The following is a 7,014-nucleotide window of genomic DNA, read 5'->3' on the forward strand; positions in this document are numbered from 1 at the left end:
ACAGACTCAATGGCTTCCAGATCAGAGGACGAGCTCTGCTGTCCGGTGTGTCAGGAGGTCTTCAGGGATCCTGTTATTCTGTCATGTAGCCACAGCTTCTGTAAAGACTGTCTGAAGAGTTGGTGGAGTGAGAGAACAACACATGAGTGTCCAGTTTGTAAAAGATCTCCAGGGAATGAACCATTTGTAAACCTGGCTTTAAAGAACCTGTGTGAGTCGTTCTTACAGGAGAGAGATCAGACAGCTTCAGAGGCTCTCTGCAGTCTGCACTCTCACAAACTCAAACTCTTCTGTCTGGACCATCAGCAGCCAGTGTGTCTCATCTGCAGAGACTCAGAAAAACACACCAAGCACAGATTCAGACCCATCGATGAAGCTGCACAACAACACAGGAAGAGACTTCAGGAAACTCTGGAGTCCTTAAAGAAGAAGTTGAAGGTTTGTGCAGAACTTCAAGTGAAGTTTGATAAAACAGCAAAACACATTAAGGTCCAGGCCCGACGCACAGAGACTCGAATTAAGGAGAAGTTTAAGAAGTTTCGCCAGTTTCTAGCAGAGGAAGAGGAGGACAGGCTGGCTGCACTGAGGGAGGAAGAGGAGCAGAAGAGTGGGATGATGACGGAGAAGATGGAGGCTCTGAGCAGAGACATAGCTGCTCTTTCAGACACAGTCAGAGCCACAGAGGAGGAGCTGAGAGCTGAAGACGTCTCATTCCTGAACAACTACAAGGCTGCAGTGGAAAGAGTCCAACGCTGCCCCCTGCTGGATGATCCACAGCTGCCCTCACAAGCTCTGTTAAACCAGACCAAACACCTGGGCAATCTGACCTTCAAAATCTGGAACAACATGAAGGACATGGTCTCCTACACTCCTATCATTCTGGACCCAAACACTGCTCATCCAGAACTCATCCTATCTGAGGATCTGACCAGTGTGAGACGAGGAGATGAACAACAGCTTCCTGATAATCCAGAGAGGTTTGATCGGCTCTACTCTGTCCTGGGCTCTGGAGGCTTTGACTCAGGGACTCACAGCTGGGATGTTGAGGTTGGGTACAGTACATGGTGGAACCTGGGTGTGTTTGCAGAGTCTGAGACATGTAAGGGAGATGAAATGTCTGAATTATGGAGATTAAGGTTCTATAAAGGTAAATACTTCACGTATTCACCATCAGCTTCAGACACTGCTTTCTCAGTACAGGAGACGTTTCAGAGGATCAGAGTGAATCTGGACTGTAACAGAGGAAAGCTGACGTTCTCTGATCCTGATACTAACACACACATACACACCTTCACAGACACTTTCACTGACTGGTTGTTTCCATATGTTAACACAGTGGCTGGTAAATTGAAGGTTCTGCCATTGAAGGTGTCATTGTCAGTGTAAATTAATTCATTATAATTCTATTTCTAATGTTGTTAAAAGCCAGTTAAACTGCAGCTGTCCTCCTGCTGCCTTATTGTTCCAAAGATCTTTATTACTCACACTGTTCTCACTCTTTCTTTGTTTCTGCTGTCCACTTTTTCACCTGGAAGATCATTTCACTGTTTCTTATTGAATGACCCCCAAACTATCAAGTTTTTAATCTGTGATGATGTCAGAAGTTAGAAAGCTATCTGACCAACCAGCAGCACACTGTTTATTTTATTGGCAGTTTTTTTTGAAGACATGTAATGTGAGGATCTAAAAGTAGCTTTTTAGAGCACTTTTTGTTAGAAATTTCGTATTAAAAGGGCTCCAAATGCTCATTTTGCTGATGACTTACATATGCAGCTATAGCGTCAGTTAATAAGTTTAATGAGGAGTTGGAGGTTGTAGAAAACTCTGAACAGAAATAAACTCGTGTTAAATGATACTAAAACAAATGTTATGATGCATGCTCAATAATCCAGGTGTTGAAATGATTATATATATAAATATATATATGTGTATGTATATTTTTTTTAAGTTTTGAAGCTACAGCTTTACTGTTGTCTGCTCTGGTCCAACTTCAGTAAGAGAGGTTTTAAAAAATTACAAGGAAGTCAGTATAAAGCAGCTCATTGTGCACTGCAGTGAACTGATCTGTGAATCAGATGTGCAGTAGCATGGTCTGTGTGGCTGATGGATATTACCCTCTGTTCATTTTAATCAGTGTTTGCAAATGAGATCACTGAATTGATTATTTCAAATGCTGTTTTCTCACTTCAGTTAACATTATCAGCAAATTAGATTTGTAGCAGAAAGGAGACTTCCATTGTCAAAAATGAGAACAATTATTTCTTTGAAAACAGTCATTTACTGTAATAGTTATTTATGGTGGAACTGATTGTAAATCAGAGCACAAGAACAGTATTTCTAAAATCACAAGAGTTGTAAATAATTTGAGCTGTATATAAAAAGAAGCCAGTGGAAAGAGCGTGTGTGGGACAAAATTATATTTATTACCTTGATGATGGAAGTAAAGTGTAAGAATGGAGATGAAATGTGTTGAAATTACACTGGAGAAGAAATAATGTTTATTAGAATGATGCACTATGCTATATAAACTGTGTCCAATATAAACTTTGATTATTGTTTCTGTGCAACATTCTAATGTAGCTTTTTTCAATGTTCTCATCTCAAATTCTCAGAATTTTAGTATTGTTAGTGTTTTATATGGTGTTGGTTTGTCACAACATTTCAATAGACAACATGAGTTTTAAAAAATCTTTAGTTTGAGTTCACATATTTGGAATGCTTTATTTGTGCTTCTGATAATATTGTGAATACTGGATTACAATATATCAAAAAGAAACGCATTTTTCACACAATTAATTCTGTATTTTCTTTGTTTTAACTTTGAAATTATGTTTAAGATTCATTAAAAAATTTTAAAACAAACATTAACAATCACAGACAAACGACAGATGATGAAATGATCCTTTTTTCTGAAAATCCAGCTGCTGTACTGAGAAAAACTAGTCGTGCTAAAGATACTTATCTGTAGTTTGTTTCTATTTAGGATCGCAGGAACATCAGAGCATAATAAACATGTGTAATAAGCCAAGAATATGCTGCTCTCTTCTCAGCGTGACTGGAAAACAGAAAAATGAGACAGATTTCAGAGACAGTAATTAACTGTGGCCACAAGATGGCAGCAGCTGATCAGAGATCATTTATGGGACAGAACACTTCTGCTCTGAAACCATCAGACTGCCTTGTTTGTTCTGTCCTTTATGGATCTGATTCAACCTAACAAAGTGAAGAATGTCCAGACCAGCATAGACATGTGATGTGATTTAGTTTTGCAGGTAATTTGTGGATGTGTATTAACAATATGTGACTGAGTGAAAAGGATGTCACCAGGCAACTGGGAATCAGATTAATTTGTGCTGGGCTCTACAGACGTTATTGTTTTCAATTGCACTTTTTTTTTTTTTTACACATATGTACATGTGTGTATAAATTAATATTAACTGTTCTAATATTGTGCTGTAAATTCATCAACTTGTCTCAATAGAGGCCATCTGTGCTTTCAAGGAGAGAATAAAACAGCACCTCCCATTGTGTCAGTTGTTCTCTGGTTTTTGCTGCATTAAATTACTACATCCATATTCTGAGCAGGGCCATCCAAAGATACAAGCCCATCTGAAACAACATACATCTCAACAGTACAAGCACTTAGTGCCTGGAAGATGATTAATTGTATCAGTCAAGGCAGAAGTATGTACAGCCGACACAAACCCATTGACTTCACATGAACACAGCGGTCTATGAATTTGCAAGTAGACTTGCTTATTGCACCGTGGCAGGGTGTGGTTTGTGGCTCAGCTACAGGTGAATGAAGGAGCGGTGGGCTTAACGTGTGGTGTCTGACCCACACAGCTGTTCTCCATCACCTGGTTATGCCCTCCCTATTGTGTGCTGCGCAGAATGATTTGTCTTTTGTTTTTTTAAAGCACTCACTAACCTGCAAAGCTGTGGTCATCTTCAGGTCTTTTATTGCTGCATTCCCCTTTCCAGTGTCCCTCGTTCTTACAAGTGTGACAGATTTTAGCAGGATCAACCTTTTCCTTCATATCAGGAACATGACTCACAGCACTTTGAGAAAACTAATGAGAGACCGCATGGAGGTAAATTAGGCCTGAACCTAAAATGCCCTCCTCTGAATCCTACCAAGTGCTTGCTCCTTAGAATGCATCAAAACATATTCATCAACCAGGAGCAGCTGCAAAAGCCTGGCCTGTGATGTCGGGCTTGTACAAGACATAACAAAGAAGAGAGAGTCACACATACAATTTTACCAAGTTCATTATTAAGTATAAACCTAGGAAAAGGAGAACCAGAAACCACTATGTGCTAAACTATAACCAGCATGTGACTGGAATCAGAAAAAACTACAAACCAACCACAAACCAAAGCAGAAAGACAACAGCCTACTGGGTGGAGCGCCTCTGGGTGAGAAGCATACTGTATTTTCCGGTGTCAAGAGATTTTCAAATGTTTCAAGTATTATTCCCACTGCCATTTGTACGTTATTGAAAGTTTATCTTTAATTTTAGTGTTAATAGTTGTTTACCCATTTATTCTTTCCATTTAATCGTATTTTATGGTTTTACTGTTTCGCTGAAGTGAAGCTTAAATGAAAGACAAAAGCATAGTGTTCTCAGATATGATTCACCCAGTATATTTCCTCTGTACCTGGTTCTCTACGAGCCGTTTCACTCCCAGGAAGGGGAGAGCAGGACGTTCTTATCTATACACTCCCAAATACAAAGAGGGGCCCATTCTTCAGAATCACACACACACACTCTGAGATCATAAACTTCACACACACACACATACTCTGAAACGCTATAAATAAAGAACTGCCACAAATGCTGGTTGTGAGCCTGAGACAGCAGCACTCACCCAGCGTGCGCACGTTGTTACCATCTAAACTGTCTTGAGTGTCTTTATTTCGCCTGAAGAATGTCTTGTTTAAATATTTACTCCTCACATTTATTTGGTCCTTCGAGCCAACAGAGTGACCTCGTCGTTTCCTGGATTCGTGAACCCACGCTGCAAAGTCTGTCGCGACAGCCTGTTTCTAGTGAAACAGTAAAGACCAACTACGTGAATTCGCCGTTGGCCAGCGTTTTTAGCAAGAGGTCCACGATCCCAGGGAGCGAGGAGGATTCTCTCTGACCGGCATTTTCATCCGAAGCAGGTGAATATAAACACTCAACAACACATTGCGGCTAAAATCGGTTTTTAGATTGACACGGTTCTTAAAAGACCCGTCCTTTAAGGACTGGAGGTCAGGGATCTCACTCTTATGAGTGAAAGGGCTCGCCTGTAAGACGGAGTTTGACGGTCCTGTGTGGGGTCACTCCGCAGTTTAAAAGGTTGGAAGTCAGGGATCTCACTCTCACGAGTGAATGAAAATAAAGGGATCTCACTCTTACGAGTGAATGAAAATAAAGGGATCTCACTCTCACGAGTGAATGAAAATAAAGGGATCTCACTCTTACGAGTGAATGAAAATAAAGGGATCTCACTCTTACGAGTGAATGAAAATAAAGGGATCTCACTCTTACGAGTGAATGAAAATAAAGGGATCTCACTCTCACGAGTGAATGAAAATAAAGGGATCTCACTCTCACGAGTGAATGAAAATAAAGAACGTGTCAATTAAAATAGGATTATAGTACCGCGTGTGAAGTTTATGTGTTGTTGTAGAGTGAGTGACCTTTTGAATAGAAACAACAGGTTTCTGCACCACTCTTACTGTTTCCTGTGTTGACCGATGTACTGGTGAGAAGGGGTCAAAGGTTGCGCTTCAACGCATAAAATTAAGGCCGCCCTGGGTCTAGACCAGGGTAGAAGGCTGCCTTAATAACCTCCCCCGACTCTAATATCAGCGAAGGTCACACAGAGTGTATGTTGGCAGTATTAATACATAAAAGCAAAACAAGGTGTTTCCAAATACAATAAAAAAAATAAAATTATAAGCAATTTACAATAAAATATTATTGATAACTCTAAGCCCAAAAAATGGGAAATAAACCCGCAAAGCCTGAATTGACTGCAGATGAACTATGGTTAGAAAAGAAATGCCCCAGTGCAGGACAAATAAGCACAAACAGATGGAGAAATCCTAAAGAAACCTAAATGTCCCACGTGGGAGGGAAAATGTATAACTAAATTATAAGAAACCCTCCAAGCAGAAATAAATACTGAAAAGGATGCTAAAAAGAAAACAAAGCATACACAAGAGTTGTAATATTTTAAAGCATGGAAAGAGGAATGAAGTGGAATAAACAAAAGGTTAAATTAAGGTTAACTTAAATTAAAGCAATGAAATAATATTGGGAAGACAACCAAGCTGAATGAATGGAATGCGTGAAACCAGATAATTCACACAAAATATATCAAATAAAAAAAGAGAGATGCATACGGCATATTAAGGCTGTGTCATTGTTCAGCCAAGGAAAATGTCTCCAGCTTGAGAAAGGGTGAGACTGCAGCTCACCCTCAGCCCTTGGTGGACACAAATAAAATATTGTAATATACTATTGCTGTTAAATAAAAGATAATAACATTAATAATGAAATAATATTAAATATGAAGAGGCACCTCAGTCAGTTGTGATGTGAGGTGGATAATTGTTAAAAGTAATCTGTATCAAGCTTAAGGTTTGCTCAAATTCAGTATAATGACATATGAGATGAAGAAAATAAAGAAAATATGTAAACTAATTAAGTGCATAGAGACACTTGACCTGCTTGTAAACCTGTCATCTTAGATGAGATTTTGTTAAGATGAAGAGCAAACCTATACTACCAAGCTAATGAGCAAGATACACACTTTTATTTTGTATTAATTTCTTTTGTTTTTCAGAGCAGAAGCTGCATGATATTAAAAGCTCACACATGCAGCAGTCTGTGATCTCAGTTTTTTCTCTCACACTTCTCCTTTGTTTCTGACAGCAGTTCTTTTTCTTTTTGTGTCCCAACTCGTGTGTAAGGCCTTCATGCCATCAGCAACTTGTTTTTGTTTGTTTGTTTTGTT

The 7,014-nt window shown here is 39.2% G+C and overlaps 1 protein-coding gene across 5 annotated transcripts in view; it reads left to right on the plus strand.

Moving 5' to 3' along the window:
- The first annotated feature begins 4,444 nt into the window (after positions 1 to 4,444).
- Positions 4,445 to 7,014, plus strand: part of LOC120438165 — a 28,287-nt gene continuing 25,717 nt past the window's right edge. For all 5 annotated transcript variants that reach the window (XR_005611709.1, XR_005611708.1, XR_005611710.1 and 2 more), the window contains exon 1: positions 4,445 to 5,170. The gene's annotated coding sequence lies outside the window, so the exon portion shown is untranslated. The remainder of the gene's footprint in view (positions 5,171 to 7,014) is intronic.

Source organism: Oreochromis aureus, linkage group 3 (genome assembly GCF_013358895.1).
Source record: "Oreochromis aureus strain Israel breed Guangdong linkage group 3, ZZ_aureus, whole genome shotgun sequence".
Taxonomy (NCBI): domain Eukaryota; kingdom Metazoa; phylum Chordata; class Actinopteri; order Cichliformes; family Cichlidae; genus Oreochromis; species Oreochromis aureus.